Below are 18,676 nucleotides of genomic sequence, written 5' to 3' on the forward strand. Positions count from 1 at the left end.
CACATACAAAACATGGTCCAAAAGACTCTGCATGATTAGCCACGTGTGTTGGCTTTAAGTGTTTAGTCTTCAACACCTCTAGCTCTCTAGTGAGCATCTCAACCTTAGCTTTTAGGTTATCTTCTTCCCTAAGATGGTAAATTCCACCACCATTTAGGTTTCCTGCAGGTCGTGACCTATTTGTGCTCTTAGTAGCACTAGGTCCAGTCCAAGTGTGAGCTTTTTCAGCAAGCTCATTGAGGTATTCTATGGCTTCATCAGGATCTTTTTGTAAGAACTCACAATTACATATCATCTCCACAAATTGACGCTCTCTAGGTGTAAGTCCCTCATGAAAATAGCGCACTAAGCGCCAATTCTCATACCCATGGTGAGGACACATACTCAATAGCTCCTTAAATCTCTCCCAAGACTGATACAAAGTCTCACTGTCCTTTTGTACAAAGGTGGAGATTTGTCTTTTTAAAGCATTGGTCTTATATTGGGGAAAGTATTTATTAAAGAAGACCTGAGTCATCTCATTCCATGACCTAATAGATCGTGGTCTCAATGAGTATAGCCAACTCTTAGCTCTATCTTTCAAAGAGAAAGGAAAGAACTTAAGTCTCACAATGTCATCAGTTGCATTTTGACTATGAAAAGTCGCAACTACTTCCTCAAACTCCCTAATGTGCACATATGGATTTTCATTTTCCAAACCATGAGAAGTAGGGAGTAACTGTATCATCCCTGTTTTAAAATCCAATTGGCGAATATTAGCTGGAAACATGATGCATGATGGTGTGGCTGTGCGTGTAGGGTGGAGGTAATCCTGAAGGGTCCTAGTGGGCTGATCTTCGTGTTCACTCATTTTCTCAGAATTAGAAAAATTATCAAACAAATGATCAGAAAAATTAAACTCTGACTCTAACACAGGTCTACAAGCAAACCGACCCAAGGCGTCTCTATACCTGTGCATGCAAGGTAGAGAAAAACGCAACACTAAAAAAAAAACTGCAAAAAGAAAAAGAAAAAAAAAATGCAGCAAGCTAAAATAGGGAACGAAGTTACCGCCTTTACAAACTGTTGAAAAGAAAAACTGTCTCACATTTATTCTACTGTCTCCCCGGCAACGGCGCCAAAATTTGATTACGCCCAAAGAATAATGCGGTAATTGTAGCACAGCTTTGGGGTGTCGATTCCACAGGGAGACAAATTAAAAGAATAGCAAGAGGAACAAAGAATCTAAAGAAAAATATTAAATAAGTAATAAAGAATAAAGATTAACTTTAAATGTAAATTAAAGTGAAACAATGTGATTAACGGAAAAAGTACTCAAATTTAACAAACATTAGAGCGTCGGGAATCCCTTGCACAAATCTGGTATTTTAATTATTCTTAATTCACTGGATAACTCAATTAGGAACTCAATTCCCGCAATTCCCAATCGGAAGGTATAGATTTATAAACCAGACTTAAATCAAATGTAACCTTTGAAAAAGTATTCACCACTTTTAAAAAACGTGAATTACTACCCCTATTGAGAAAATCCAATGACGACAATATACTCAGGAAGCGATATTGCAGCAAAAAACTAAATCAATATAGATAAATAATTGATCCAAACATAATCAAAGAACTAATCCATTCAATAGAAAAAGCATGACTGAATCCATAAACAGAATAAATTCTATGATTATTCGGAAAAGAAAACATCAACGATGAATTGAGAATGATAAAACAAAAGAGTTTTAGCAATTGAAAATCAAATACATGAATTAAGAATAAATCAGAAATACCATCTAATGTGCAAGTTCATTCCTAACCCAACTTGAGAATTTAGTTACCCATAAATATAATGGACAACAAAAATCTCTAGAGAAAACTGAAGCGAACGGTGGCCATGGAAGTGATTTTCTCCTCTCTTCAGTCTGCCTCTTGTGCCTCTTCCTCCCCTCCATTTCGTGCTAATGATATGCTTATATAGGGTAAGAAAGAAACCCTAATGTCATCTTGATTTCTGCATAAAAAAAAATCGCCTAAATTTTAGGACTTATCTTGGCAGCCACGTACAGCCTTCAGGAGTTTGAATTTGGAAATCCTTATTAGAGACAAAGTTATATCCCTTTAAGATAGCTTTCCAATGCATTAAGAATCGCATCAATCCGATATATGAGTAAAAGGATACGGTCAAAACACTAAAGTATGTCCAGACTGTCTCCTAGCGAATTTCGGACTTGGACTTCTTGTGGTTTCATTTTGTGATTTTTTTTGTTTTTCTTTTCTTCCTAATTGCTCTCAAACCCCATGATTGGACTTTACCTTTTGAGATTATGTGTGATGCAAGTGATTTTGCTGTAGGTGCTGTACTTGGACAGCGAAGGGAGGGAAAGCCTTTTGTCATTTACTATGCTGGTAGAACTCCAAATAGTGCTCAGATGAATTACTCCACCACTGAAAAAGAGTTGCTAGCTGTAGTGTTTGCTTTGGATAAGTTTCGTGCTTACGTGATTGGTTCTCCTATTATTATTTTTACGGATCATGCAGCCCTTAAGTACCTTCTTATAAAGAAGGATGCTAAGGCAAAATTAATACGATGGATTTTACTTTTGCAGGAATTTGACATCACCATCAAAGACAAGAAAGTAGTGGAGAACGTAGTGGCTGACCATCTCTCGAGGCTCACATTTGAGGACACCTCTGACCACCTGCCAATTAGGGATGATTTTCCCGATGAGCATTTACTATCTATTACTTCTCTAGCATGGTTTGCTCATATTGTGAATTATTTGGCTGCAAGTGAGATACCGGTGGATTGGAGTGCTCAGGACAAGAGGAAGTTCATAATTGAGGTACGTAATTTCTATTGGGATGATCCTTTTCTTTTCAAATACTGCCCTGACCAAATTTTAAGGCGTTGCATCCCTGATGAAGAGATTGCTAGCGTCTTGGAATTTTGTCACTCTCAAGCTTGTGGCGGCCACTTTTCAATGAAGAAAACTGCTGCAAAAATTCTGCAGTGTGGATTTTATTGGCCCACCATATTTAAGGATGCAAACATCTATTGTCGCTCATGTGAAAAGTGTCAAAAGTTAGGAGTTATATCCCGTCGTAATATGATGCCCTTAAACCCAATTTTAGTGATTGAAATTTTTGATTGTTGGGGCATTGATTTTATGGGACCATTTCCTCCTTCTTTTGGATATCAATATATTATTGTGGCAGTAGATTATGTGTCAAAATGGGTAGAGGCAGCAGCTTGCAGGAGCAATGATAATAGGACGGTAATCAAATTTTTCAAAGAGAATGTGTTATCTCGATTTGGTACACCACGTGCTATCATTAGTGATCGGGGTATACATTTTTGCAACCGTTCTTTTGAGGCTTTGATGAAAAAATATGGGGTGGTACATAGGATCTCTACTGCCTACCACCCCCAGACAAGTGGACAGGTAGAACCTGCAAACAGGGAAATTAAGCAAATTTTAGAAAAAAACGGTCAATCCAGATCGCAAAGATTGGTCTTAAGACTAGTTGATGTGCTTTGGGCCTATTGTACAGCTTTCAAAACTCCCTTGGGTATGTCACCTTATAGGCTTGTTTTTGGGAAGCCTTGCCACTTTCCTGTGGAGCTCGAGCATTGAGCTTATTGGGCCATCAAGCATTTCAATTTTGATATGGGAGAAGCAGGTAAGCTTAGAAAATTTCAGTTGACCGAGTTAGAGGAGTTGAGAAATGATGCTTATGAGAGCTCTAAAATCTATAAGGCTAAAATGAAAGCGTTTCATGATAAAAATATTTTGAGAAAAACGTTTAAGCTTAATGATCGAGTGTTTTTATATGATTCTAGACTCCATAAGCACCCAGGAAAACTTCGGTCTAGGTGGACTGACCCCTTTTTAGTAAGGAATGTTTTTGTAAATGGGGAGGTAGAAATAGAAGATCCTAAGGATGGTCGGATCTTTAAAGTAAATGGTCAACGCCTTAAAATATTAATTGATAGGCAAGTTCCGGAAGTGGAAGACATTCCACTTGTGGATCCAGTCTATCAACATTGACCACACCACCAAGGTATGTGTTTTTTTATTTATTTTGTTTTGTTCTTTATTTATTTTGTTTTGCTTTGTTTTGTTTTTGTTTTTTCTTATTTTCTTTCTTTTCCTTTTTGTTTGCTGTTGTTTTCTTTGTTTTTGATTGCAGGATAGTTTCATTTCGTCATTTCAGATTACCATCTTTGGTGTTTAGGGAGCTACCCACATCACTCATCAGGTGTATTCTACCATTTTCAGTTACTCCCCATTCAATTTTGATTCTTAAACATTGAGGACAATGTTTCATTTAAGTTAGGGGGTGGTGGTGCCAATTCAGTTTTTAAAATGCTTGTTGGAACTCTGTGGCATATTTTTATGTGTCAATTTTTTTTAATTTGCATCACATGTGCATCATTTTCACATGGGTACTCATTCTCATTCATAGCCATCTTCGTGAATTCACCAAACCCACCAGATCATTTTTTGCTGAAACATTCACAGAATCCTTAATGCACTTATCCAAGTTTTGTGGTAAGATGGTGGTTTGACACATGTAGCTAGAGAACTGATGGGCCCCAAAGTGGACCAAGTCTTAAGGATCAATTACAAGATTTAAGAGCCATGAAGATCAAAGAAGCAATACAAGGATTGGTCCAATCCAATTGGGATAAAGCTAGCAAGAGCCAGAACCAGTTTTGATCCACTTGATCCAAGTTATGGAAGACACGACTTGGGCCTACTGTTAATGAAGACTATGAACTTATTTATTTCATTAAAAGAGCTTATCTTATTAGTTTAGAATAAGTGGGCTTGAGGATGTTAGCCCACATATATGTCTTATTTCTAATGAACTAGGTTTTTGGGAAGGCCTTGTATTTTGGCCAAGGGCATATTTGGAAAGTTATAAATTAAAGTGAACTAGGGTTTTAGAAGTACTGTAGCCCGGGCACTGTTCACGCTACAGTACCCGCGGCCCACTTTAGGGTTTTGGGGATTGTTTATTTAAACAACTTGTAGCCTCATATGAGGGGGTAAGACATTATTTTATTTCGAATTTTAATTGTGAGTGAGTTTTCTCCTCTTGTTCTTAATTGAACTCTTGAACTTATCAAAGGTAAATCACAACCTTTGTGGCGTTTCTCCTCGTAATTTGGGTTCTTGAGACGAGATTTCAACGGGTCTAGATTTTGATATAATCTAGGTTCTTGAAACGAGTTCTCAACGGGTCTAAATTCTCCATCCATAGACTTTGAGTTTGGCGTTCTTGGGTTTGTTTTTCCAATATTGTTGTTGGGTCTCAAAGCGAGTCGATTGAGGTTCACATCATTTGGTATTCAGAGCAAGGTTTCCAATCAGGTCTGATTCTATCTTTATTTATTGTATCGTTAATTCTAGAGATTCAATGTTCTAGAATTGCCGAAAAAAAAAAAAAAAAAAAGCACAAAAATTCGTTTCTCCTAAGGCTGCCAAAATTTGCACCATCTAGGGTTTGAAATTTCTAGGATTTCATTGATTTCCTTCCAAAATTTGCCCATATCATCCATGCCTCTCCACATTGGAGTATAACCTATACACAAATTTTCTTACCCTTTTTACTTCCAAGTGTATACTAGGTGTGGAATTTGTATTTTCTTTCTTTAATTTTATCATTTTCAATTGAAAAAAAAAAAGAAAGAAGAAGGAAAAGCATTATTATTTGATGATCTGAAAAGTTGGAGAGTATATTAAGTGAGAAGTGTGGTTTATTGAGATATTTAATAAAATTCCATTTGTATGTACATGGAAGTTTTTGAATCTCTTTCATCCTTTTTTTTCATATAACCCCAAAACCAAGCCACATTACAACCTTTTGTGTTGACCATTCTGATCCTAAATAAGCTATTGAAAAGATTGATGGAAGTCTCATTTGTTAGTGTTCCTATCATAAGATCAATGTTTGCTTGTTGTTTGTACATAATTGCCTAATTTTCCATGAGAGTGTATATACACCCATTGTCAACTCCATAGAGAGAGCCCTTACACGAAACACTATTATACACGTGAGTTATGGAGTTGAACCCTTTGCTTAAGATGTTCTTGATGTTGCATGTGTCAAAGTTAGTGGTACGATGGTTATGGCTTGGGGAACACACACACACTCTGTGGATTGCTATAGGTGGATTGATCTTGATGGGTTATTGGATTCCTTAGATTGTTTTGATATGTGAATCTGGAAAGTGTGACTTAATGGCCTTTATGTGTGATTTTCTTTGGTCTCTTTCGTTGTTTTGACATGAAAATTGCTAGGGACTAGCAAGGAGTAAGTTGGGGGGGTGTGATGAGTGTGCGAAAGTGCACTCTATATACTCTATTGTTGGACTAAAATGCTAAAATGTGAATAGAAATCATAGGAATTAATGTGTATTCTTAAATTGAATTTCTATTTACGTTGGGATACTCCTAAACAGTTTTTTTATGTCTAATTTCAGAGTTTATAAAAGAGCAAGTCAAGCCCAGCCAAATTCAAAGGAGGACATTCATGGGGTTTGACAGCAATTTGAAAGAAAAGAAAAAGAAAAAAATCACAAAATGAAACCACAAGAAGTCCAAGTCCGAAATTTGCTAGGAGACAGGCTGGACATACTTTAGTCTTTTGACTGTATCTTTTTACTCATATATCGGATTGATGCGATTCTTGATGCATTGGAAAGCTATCTTAAAGGTCTATAACTTTGTCTCTAATAAGGATTTTCAAATTCGAACTCTTGAAAGCTGTACGTGGCTGCCAAGATAAGTCTTAAAATTTAGGCGATTTTTTTATGCGGAAATCAAGAGGACATTAGGGTTTCTTTCTTACCCTATATAAGCATATCATTAGCACGAAATGGAGGGGAGGAAGAGGCACAAGAGGCAGATCTAAAGAGAGGAGAAAATCACTTCCATGGCCACCGTTCGCTTCAGTTTTCTCTTGAGATTTTTGTTGTCCATTATATTTATGGGTAAATAAATTTTCAAGTAGGGTTAGTGTTGAACTTGCACATTATTAGGCGTGCTCCGAATATAGAATTTAAGATGGATGATATAGAGCAACAAAGAGAGAACATTTTTCATACTAGATGCCACATCAACAACAAGGTATGTAGTATGATAATTGATGGGGGAAGTTGTACTAATGTTGCTAGCACTACTTTAGTTGAGAAATTGAATTTACCTACCTTGAAACACCCTAGACCATACAAGTTGCAGTGGTTGAATGATTGTGGGGAGGTTAGGGTAAATAAGCAAGTGCTAGTTTCTTTTTCAATTGGGAAATACAAGGATGAGGTGCTTTGTGATGTAGTGCCTATGCATGCTGGCCATATTTTGTTGGGGAGGCCGTGGCAGTGTGATAGGAGAGTGATCCATGATGGGTTTAAGAACATGAATAATTTTGAAAATGATGGAAAAATAATCAAACTTGCTCCTTTAACTCCAACACAGGTCCATGAGGACCAACTTAAGTTGAAAAGTGAGGTTGATAAAAAAAGAAAGAGTAAAAGTGAGGTTGGGGAACAAATAAATAGTGAAACCTCAAGAAAAAGAGAGAATGAGTTGAAAAACAATTGTGAGGCTGAGAGTTCAAAAAAAAAATGTTGAAAAAATGATTGAAAGAAAGGAGGGTGATGTTAAAACCACAAGAAAAAAAGAGAGTGAAAAGAAAGATGAGAGCGAAGAAAGTGAGAGAAAAACAAAGAGAGAAGTGAGCTTTTATGCTAAGCCAAATTTTAATACTAACGGACTTAACAAATCTTTGCCTAGTGTTGTTATCTCTTTGTTGCAGGGATATGAGGTCATGATTCCTAGCGGTGTGTTTAGTGGATTGCCACCTATTAGAGAGAGAGAGCAATACATTGATCTTGTGCCAGGTGTGACATTCCCTAACCGACCTTTATTTGAGGAGCATAAGTCTTGACGCACTTGAAGGGACAAGTTAAGTTGGATAGAATGCATGCCAAGTGGGTTCAATTGATTGAGACCTTTCCTCATGTAATTCAGTACACATATAGTAAGAGAAATCTTGTATTTGAAGCATTATCAAGAAGGTATGTCCTTGTCTTCATTTTAGATGCAAAGTTACTGAGATTTCAATATGATAAGAACTTGTTTGTTAATGATGATGGCTTGACTAGTGTGAATGGAGTACGTGAGAAAGCATCGTTTTCTCATTTATATAGACTAGATTGGTACTTATTTAGAGAGAAAAGACTTTGTGTGCCTACTAGTCTTATTATGCGTGAGTTGCTTGTGCATGAATGTGGTCTGTTGAGAAATTTTGATATAAAGAGGACTTTAGACGTGTTGCATGACCATTGTTGGGAGTACTACTTGCCATTCATTGAGTTTGCATATAGTTGGAGTGGTCACTTTGGTATAAAGAAGAGTTTACGTGTATTACATGAAAACTTTTGGGAGTATGGTTTGCCACTCATTGAGATCGCATATAATTGGAATGGTCATTTTGGTGTAAGGAAGACTTTAGATGTGTTTCATGAACGTTTGTGGGAGTATCATTTTCCATTTATTAAATTGTTACATGAACGTTTGTGGGAGTATCATTTTCCAATTATATAATTGTTACATGAACGTTTGCGAGAGTATCATTTGTCATTTATAGAGTTTGCATATAATAGGATCATGCATACTGCTACTTCATATTGTCCTTTTGAAATTATTTATGGTTTTAATCCATTTATTTCTTTTGATTTGATGCATTTACCTGTTGATGACAGAAGTAGCTTGGATGGACATTTCCAAATTCTTGATAAAGTTAATGATACTTCATATCTAGTGGATCTTCCAGGTAAGTATCATGTGTTTGCTATTTTCAATGTTACTGATTTTTTTCCCTATGATCCAGGTGGAGATTCAAGGTCGAATCCTTTTGAAGAGAGGGGGAATGATGTGCCCCAAGGCGGACTAAGTCTTAAGGATCAATTACAAGATTAAGAGCCACAAAGATCAATGGACCAATACAAGAATTGGTGCAATCCAATTAGGATCAAGCTAGCAAGAGCCCAACACTTATGATGGGCTTGAAAGAAGGAGAACCAGTTTTGATCCACTTGATCCAAGCTATGGAAGACACGACTTGGGCTTATTGTTATTGAACGCCATGGACTTATTGCTTTCATTAAAAGGGCTTATTTTATTAGGCAAATGAATTAATCAAGAATAATTGGGCTTGGGGGATGTCCAGCCCACACGTCTTATTTCTAATGAACCAGGGTTTGGGGAAGGCCTTGTATTTTGGCCAAGGGTTTATTTGGAAAGTTATAATTTTATGTCTTGCTAGAGTTTCAGAAGTTACTGTGGCGCGGCGTATGGCACTGTTCACGCTACAGTACTCGACGCATTGTTTACTTAGGATTTTTGGGGATTGTCTATTTAAAACTAATTGTACCCTCATTTGAGAGGCAGACTATATGGAATTGTCATTGAGAGTTGAGTTATCTCCTCTTGTTCTTCTTGAACTTCTGAACTTATCAAGGGTAAATCAAAACCTTTGTGGCGTTCTTCCTTTGTAATCTAGGTTCTTTAGACGGGTTCTTCAATGGGTCTAGATTTTGATATAATCTAAGTTCTTTAAACGAGTTCTCATCGGGTCTAGATTCTCCATCCATATACCTGAGTTTGGCTTTCTTGGGGTTGTTTTTCCAGTATTGTTGTTGGGTTTCAAAGCAAGTCTATTGGGATTCACATCAAGTTTGAAGGAAGTTTCTTTGCAGCAGCATTTATGAGAATCTGAGTGTAATCGAAGCTGCACCATTAATTTTTCTCTTCAACACATTTGATGAGAAGTGTCATCTAAAACTAGAATTACTATATTCAGATAATGCAAACCTCACAACCCAACAACGCCCAAACATTAATATATATGACATCTGAAAAATTACTGGATTCTTCCCCATTTAATAATGCAAACCTGAAGACGAGATATGAGATTGCTTACCAGAAGATGGTTCGTCAAACTGGTCCCCCAAACTTGTAAGAAGATGAGATCTGAGAATGCTCACCAGAGGATGAGATCTGAGACGACGGCGTAGAAATTTGGGATTTAGGCTGCTGGTAATGCTTCTGAGAAAATGAAAATCATGCTTCTAGCTAGCTTTGTGGAGTAGCGTTGTTGGTTTCTCAAGGAAGTTTCTAGCATGTACAAAAAAGTAGCATGTTCAAAAGATCGATTTCTAGCATGTGCCCCAAACCCAATGCAAGATCGATTTCGTATCCCGCCTGTTCATTCGGGTTGATGTTCGGAACTTGAGCCTTGACGGGGTGCAAGGGGAGAACACCTCTCCAAAGTGCGCCAATCCTGCCTGGTGAATTAGGCCAATGCTCCATCCGCTTGCATCCAATTGCAACCCAGTGTGATCAATTTTAGATCCAGCCTGGTTACTTAGGCTGATGTTCCACACTCGCACCTCAGCATCCGAAAAACCCTAGTGTGGTCGATTTTAGATCTAGCCTGTGAAAGTCATATTCACAAAGTATTCATGTGGTTACAAGGATCCAAGCCCCTGACATCGGGCGAGACACACAAATTAAAAAGAGAAACAAAAAGAAAGTCAACACAAATGCTCATGGGCGGGATCCTGAATCATGTAAGACATCGACCATCAAGTCTCTCTCCCCAGGGGGTCAAGCGACTCACTGTCCACTCGGGAAGGAGGGAACCAGCCCAAGTATAAAGTCCCAGCGGCATTGTGAGGGTTCTTCACCAGGTGTCCTATCATGCTCTCTAACCCCAAGGAATATTCTAGGCTCCAGGCCTTGTTACAGACACGTTTAGCCGCCTCAATCTGGGGGGTGATCCAAGCAAGTTCTTTTGTTCACGATAACAAGCTTGTCCTCCAACCATCTCACCCAATCCTTGCAGTCTCTTAAGTGACTAGGTGAGATCTAAAATCAACCACACTGGGCAGTGTTTGGATCTGACATCGACTCGAGTGGCCAGGTTTTAGCACATATTGTCAACCCAAGTAACTAGAGGGGATCTGAAATCGATTGCACTATGTGACATTTGGACACTGAGGGTCAAGCACAGAGCATTGGCCTTCATGATCAGGTGGTATCTGAAATTGACCTCACTAGTGGTGAGGGGAGACTTTTGAGACATAAGAGAGGTGTTCCTCATTCGCTTTTCTTGGTTCAACCTAACCTTGGAGCATCAACCTTGGTGACCAAGCGAGGTTTGAAATCGATCGCAGTTGGCAGTCACTTGGTGGGATCTAAAATTTACTGCACTAGGTGGCGTGGGGTATTGGTACACTTGCAAGAAGTGTTCCCCTAGGCCAACTGAGGTTATAAGGTGCATCGACCATAGTGGCCAAATGGGATCTTAAATTAGCAGCACTAGCTGGCATTCAAATGACTAGGAGGGATTGGGGCACAAGGCTGGCTTTGAAATCGATCGTGATGGGTGGCCAAGTAGACTGCGACACATGGGAGAGGTTTTCCCACCTTTGCCCTTCAACGTTCAAGAGTGGAGCATCAAACTGACTGACCTGGTGGTATCTAGAATCGATTGCCAAAGGCATGACTGTGGAGCATCAGCCTACATGACTAGGTGGGATCAGAGGAACGAGGAACATCAGTTTTAGTGACTAGGGAGAATCTGAAATCAATAGCACTAGGTGGCAGTCACACATCAAAGAGCAGAGTATCACCTAAGTCACTAGGCAAGATCTAAAATTGACCGTGATGGGTGGCGAGGGGAAACTTTGCACTTGGCAGAGATTGTCGCCCTCCAACCATCAGGGTTCGGGCATGGATTATTGACTTGAGTGACCAAGAAGATTCTATAATCAACTTCATAGGGTAGCATTTGGATGCCAAGGCATGAGTAGAGTGTCACCTTGCAAGACCAGGTAGGAATTTAATCGGCTGTGCTGGGTGGTAAGGAGGACTTGGACGCTTGTGAGAGGGACTCCCCCCAGTAGCAGTCAAGGTTTGAGCACAAAGCATCAACATAATTGACTAGGTGGGAAATGAAACCCACCGCACACGGTGGCGTATGGACACTGAGGTGCGAGCATGAAGCATTAGGCTAATTAGCAAGGCGAGATCTGAAATTGACCACGTTGGGTAAAGAGAGGGGGACTAGGACATTTGGGAAAGGTGTCCCCCACGTGCTTACTTAGATTGCGCGAAGCATCGGCATGAGTGACCAAGCCGGATCTAAAATTTATCCCATTGGGTGGAGTTCAAAGAATAAATCGTGTTGGTTGGCAAAAGGGGATTGGGACACTTGAGAGAGTTGTTCCCTCATGCATCCATCAAGGTTAAATCACAAACTTGGATGTTGAGCCGCGTGTGTAGAGTATTGACCTATAAGACTTGGGGGGATCTAACTTCCAAAGCTTCATGCTTTCTTGTTACTTGAAGAAAACACCTGACTTTGGCATCAAAGGTGACACGACCACCCTTTCTTCCGCCCTCGTAGGTACAAGAGAGTTCTTGTTGCAAAGCTGTTACGAAACTGCACGTCAACCACTGTGATGTGAACCCCAATAGATTTGCTTTGAGACCCAACAACAATACTGGAAAAACAACCCCAAGAAAGCCAAACTCAGGTATATGGATGGAGAATCTAGACCTGATGAGAACTCGTTCAAAAAACTTAAATTATATTAAAATCTAGACTCATTGAAGAACCAGTCTCAAGAACCTAGATTACAAGAGGAAATAACTCAACTCTCAATAACAATTTCATATAGCCTGCCTCTCAAATGAGGTTACAAGTAGTTTAAAAAGACAATTCCCAAAAACCCTAAGTAAACAATGCCTCAGGTACTATAGTGTGAACAGTGCCATACGCCGCGCTATAGTAATTTCTGAAACCCTAGTGAAACTTAAAATTATAACTTTCCAAATAAACCCTTGGCCAAAATACAAGGCCTTCTCCAAAACCCTAGTTCATTAGAAATAAGACATGTGGGCTGGACATCCACCAAGCCCAATTATTCTTGATTAATTCATTTGACTAATAAAATAAGCTATTTTAATGAAATAAAATAAAAAAAATCCATGGCCTTCAATAACAATAGGCCCAAGTCATGTCTTCCATAGCTTGGATCAAGTGGATCAAAACTGGTTCTCCGTCTTTCAAGCCCATCATGAGTGTTGGGCTCTTGCTAGGTTGATCCCAATTGGATTGCACCAATTCTTACATTGCTTCCTTGATCTTCTTGGCTCTTAATCCTGTAATTGATTCTTAAGACTTAGTCCGCCTTAGGGCCCATCATTCCGCCTCTCCTCAAAAGGATTCGACGTCGAATCTCCACCTGGATCATAGGGAAAAAAATTAGTAACTTTGAAAATAGCAAACACATGATACTTATCTGGAAGATCCACTAGATATGACGTATCATTAACTTTATCAAGAATTTGGAAATGTCCATCCAAGCTACTTCTGTCATCAACAGGTAAATGCATTAAATCAAAAGAAATAAATAGATTAAAGCCATAAATAATTTCAAAACGATAATATGAAGCAGCAATATGTATGGTCCTATTATATGCAAAGTCTATAAATGACAAACGTTCATGTAGCAATTCAATAAATGGAAAATGATACTCCCACAAACGTTCATGAAACACATCTAAAGTCTCCTTACACCAAAATGACCACTCCAATTATATGCGATTTCAATGAATGGCAAACCATACTCCCAAAAGTTGTCATGTAATACGCGTAAACTCTTCTTTACACCAAAGTGATCACTTCAACTATATGCAAACTCAATGAATGGGAAACAATACTCCCACCAATGTTCATGCAATATGCCTAAAATATTCTTTATACCAAAGTGACCACTCCAACTATATGCAAACTTAATGAATGGCAAGTAGTACTCCCACCAATGGTCATGCAACACGTCTAAAGTCCTCTTTATATCAAAATTTTCCAATAGACCACATCCATGCACAAGCAACTCACACATAAGACTAGTAGGCACAAAAAGTCTTTTCTCCCTAAACAAATACCAATCTAGTCTATATAAATGAGGAAATGATGCTTTCTCACGTACTCCATACACACTAGCCAAGCCATCATTATTAACAAACAAGTTCTTATCATATTCAAATCTCAATAACTTTGCATCCAAAAAGAACACAGGGACATACCTTCTTGATAATGCTTCAAATACAAGATTTCTCTTACCATACGTGTACTGAATTACATGAGGAAAGGTCTCAACGAATTGAACCCACTTGGCATACATTCTATCCAACTTAACTTGTCCCTTCAAGTGCGTCAAGGACTTATGCTCTTCAAATAAAGGTCGGCTAGGGATTGTCGCACCTGGCACAAGATCAATGTCTTGCTCTATCTCTCTAAATAGGTTGCAATCCACTAAACACACCGCTAGGAATCATGACCTCATATTCTTGCAACAAAGAGATAACAAAACTAGGCAAAGATTTGTTAAGTCCGTTAGTATGAAAATTTGCCTTAACTTAAAAACTCACTTCTCTCTTTATTTTTCTCTCACTTTCTTCTCCCTCATCTTTCTTTTCACTCTCTTTTTTTCTTGTGGTTTCAACCTCACCCTCATTTCTTTGACTCTCTTTTTCCTTTACACTCTCCTTTCTTTCAATCCCTTTCTAAACATCTTTTTTTGAACTCTCAGCCTCACAATTGTTTTTCAACTCATTCTCTCTTTTTCTTGAAGTTTCACAATTTCTTTCTTCCTCAACCTCATTTTTACTCTTTCTTTTTTGATCAACCTCACTTTTCAACTTGAGTTGGTCCTCATGGACCTGTGTTAGAGTTAAAGGAGCAAGTTTGCTTGTTTTCCCATCATTTTCAAAACTATACATGTTCCTATCACTCTCCTATCATGAATCACTCTCCTATCATGAATCACTCTCCTACCCATCATGAATCACTCTCCTATCACACTGCCATGGCTTCCCCAACAAAATATGGCCAACATGTATAGGTACTACATCACAAAGCACCTCATCCTTGTACTTTCCAATTGAAAAAGAAATTAGCACTTGCTTATTTACCCTAACCTCCCCACAATCATTCAACCACTGCAACTTGTATGGTCTAGGGTGTTTCAAGGTAGGTAAATTCAATTTCTCAACTAAAGTAGTGCTAGCAACATTAGTACAACTTCCCCCATCAATTATCATACTACATACCTTGTTGTTGATGTGGCATCTAGCACTTGCTTATTTACCCTAATCTCTCCACAATCATTCAACCACTTGATGGGCCTCAAGGTGGACCAAGTCTTAAGGATCAATTACAAGATTAAGAGCCATGAAGATCAAAGAAGCAATGCAAGGATTGGTACAATCCAATTGGGATAAAGTTAGCAAAAGCCAGAACCAGTTTTGATCCACTTGATCCAAGTTATGGAAGACACGACTTGGGCCTACTGTTAATGAAGACCATGAACTTATTTATTTAATTAAAAGAGCTTATCTTATTAGTTTAGAATAAGTGGGCTTGAGGATATTAGCCCACACTCTTATTTCTGATGAACTAGGTTTTTGGGAAAGCCTTGTATTTTGGCCAAGGGCATATTTGGAAAGTTATAAATTAAAGTGAACTAGGGTTTTAGAAGTACTGTAGCCCGGGTACTGTTCACGTTACAATACCCGCGGCTTACTTTAGGGTTTTGGGGATTGTTTATTTAAACCACTTGTAGCCTCATATGAGGGGGTAAGACATTTTTATTGAATTTTCATTGTGAGTGAGTTTTCTCCTCTTATTCTTAATTGAACTCTTGAACTTATCAAAGGTAAATCACAACCTTTGTGGCGTTCCTCCTTGTAATTTGGGTTCTTGAGATGAGATTTCATTGGGTCTAGATTTTAATATAATCTAGGTTCTTGAAACGAGATCTCAACGGGTCTAAATTCTCCATCCATAGACTTGAGTTTGGCGTTCTTGGCTTTGTTTTTTCAATATAGTTATTGGGTCTCAAAGCGAGTCGATTGGGGTTTACATCACCACTGCAACTTGTATGGTCTAGGGTATTTCAAGGTAGGTAAATTCAATTTCTCAACTAAAGTAGTGTTAGGAACATTAGTACAACTTCCCCTATCAATTATCACATACTACATACCTTGTTGTTGATGTGACATCTAGTATGAAAAATGTTCTCTTTGCTGCTCTATATCATCCATCTTAAATTCTGTATTGGAAGGACGCCTAACAACAAGAGACTCGCCATACTCTTCATTCTTATCGTACCTATTCTCCATACTAGGCTCACGTCTCGTCCTATCTCTCTCACTTTGCAAATTTCTAATCAATGCACCTTGTTGTTCCATCTTATCCTCACTTCCCACAACTTCAAATTTAAACCTTTCAAATTTTTGTTGCATGGACTGCAACACAAAGAATGATTTATCTACCATCCCCTTTGGTGATGAGTCATTTTTATAAGAAATCATATGCTCTGCACAAAAAATAATGTTGGAAGAAAAAAGATCTCACACGCTCCCTTACGTGTTTACACTCAAATAATGGCACTCCATTCATGTTTCACTCTTAATTGACTTTTTCCGATAATGATCTCACACTCTCTTGCCTTTTACCTCAAGAATTTTTCCACTCAAGTTTATTGAAGAATTAATTGAACTAAATCAAGACAATACAATCTTGTTTTATTCCAGCTAGTAATTAGGTCCAAGGAAACAAGAACAAGAGAAACACGGAGGGAACAAAATGACAATAGATTCAAGGTATATTTATATGACAGAAAGAGTAATTACAAAACAAGATAACAACTAGAATGAAGTAACAATAAGTAACTCAGCCCCTTTAAGGACAAGACCCAATCAACAAATTTCTTTATTTCTCTTTTATTGTAACTATGTAGCAACCATTGAGTATGCTACCTTTACTTTCCTTCTCTCTCTCTCTCTCTGTTTTTTTTTTCAAATTTTTTTTCTTTCCTTTTTTTTTCGTTTCTTTTCTCAACAATTCAACCACAAACACAAATATTCAATTGGGATAATCAAAGAACTAAATTCAAACACATAAAAATTGGCAAGGAAATATAGAAGAGAATCAATGAAACGGCACTCCAAGTAGACAAACTTAGAGATGCAAGAAACCCTAGAAATTTCCTATCCTATAGATGGTGCAAATTTTGGCAGCCCTCAAACAAGCAATCTAGCCACCCAATGTTGATGAATATGAAACCAAAATGATAGAGTAATCTGGCAGCCGTAGAAAAAACGAATTTCTACACTTTTTTTTTTTTTGCAACTCTAAAATAATGAAACCATATAATTAAAGATGCAATAGATGAAAGATAGAATTACACCTGATTGAAAACCTTGCTTTGATTACCAATGATGTGAACCCGAATAAACTTGCTTTGAGACCCAACAACAATACTAGAAAAACAATCCCAAGAAAGCCAAACTCAGGTATATGGATGGAGAATCTAAACCCAATGAGAACTCGTTCAAAGAACCTAGATTATATCAAAATCTAGACTCATTGAGCAACCCGTCTCAAGAACCTAGATTACAAAGAAAGAACGCCACAAAGGTTTTGATTTACCTTTGATAAGTTCAGAAGTTCAAGAAGAACAAGAGGAGATAACTCAACCCTCAATGACAATTCCATATAATCTGCCTCTCAAATGAGGTTACAAGTAGTTTCAATAGACAATTCCCAAAAACCCTAAGTAGACAATGCGTCGGGTATTGTAGCATGGACAATGCTATACGCCGTGCTACAGTAACTTCTGAAACCCTAGTGAAACATAAAATTTTAACTTTCCAAATAAACCGTTGGCCAAAATACAAGGCCTTCTCCAAAACCCTAGTTCATTAGAAATAAGACGTGTGGGCTGGACATCCCCCAAGCCTAATTATTCTTGATTAATTCATTTGACTAATAAAATAAGCCCTTTTAATGAAATATAAGGCTTGGGGGATGTCCAGCCCAAACATCTTATTTCTAATGAACTCGGGTTTTGGAGAAGACCTTGTATTTTGGCCAACGGTTTATTTGGAAAGTTATAATTTTATGTCTTACTAGGGTTTCAGAAGTTACTGTAGCACGGCGTACGATAGTGTTCACGCTACAGAACCCAAGGCATTGTTTACTTAGGGTTTTTGGGGATTGTCTATTTAAACCAATTGTAACCTCATTTGAGAGGCAGACTATATGGAATTGTCATTGAGAGTTAAGTTATCTTCTCTTGTTCTTCTTGAACGTCTGAACTTATCAAAAGTAAATCAAAATCTTTGTGGCGTTCTTCTTTTATAATTTAGGTTCTTGAGACGGGTTCTTCAATGGGTGTAGATTTTGCTATAATCTAAGTTCTTTGAACAAGTTTTCATCGGGTCTAGATTCTCCATCCATATACCTGAGTTTGGCTTTCTTGGGGTTGTTTTTTCGAGTATTGTTGTTGCGTCTCAAAGCAAGTCTATTCGAGTTCACATCAGGCACTCAGGAGAGATGCAACCAGGCATTCGAGTTCACATCAGTTCACAAGGGCATCAATGTGTGAGCATAGAGCATCAACCGGATCTGAAATCGATCGCACTTGGGTAGCCTTTGGACGCTGAGGAGTGAGAAGAAAGAATTGACCTACGAGACTAGGAGGGACCTAAAATCTACGTTGCTGGGTGGTGACCTAAAATCCATCGAGGTTTTAGTGATGAGC

At 38.2% G+C, this 18,676-nt stretch overlaps 1 non-coding gene across 1 annotated transcript; it reads left to right on the forward strand.

The window, feature by feature from the left end:
* The first annotated feature begins 362 nt into the window (after positions 1-362).
* On the forward strand, positions 363-470 carry LOC122298018. Its single transcript, XR_006239076.1, has one exon. It is a non-coding gene; the product is annotated as a small nucleolar RNA R71 (small nucleolar RNA).
* The last annotated feature ends 18,206 nt before the right edge of the window (positions 471-18,676 follow it).

Source organism: Carya illinoinensis, chromosome 15 (assembly GCF_018687715.1).
Source record: "Carya illinoinensis cultivar Pawnee chromosome 15, C.illinoinensisPawnee_v1, whole genome shotgun sequence".
Classification (NCBI taxonomy): domain Eukaryota; kingdom Viridiplantae; phylum Streptophyta; class Magnoliopsida; order Fagales; family Juglandaceae; genus Carya; species Carya illinoinensis.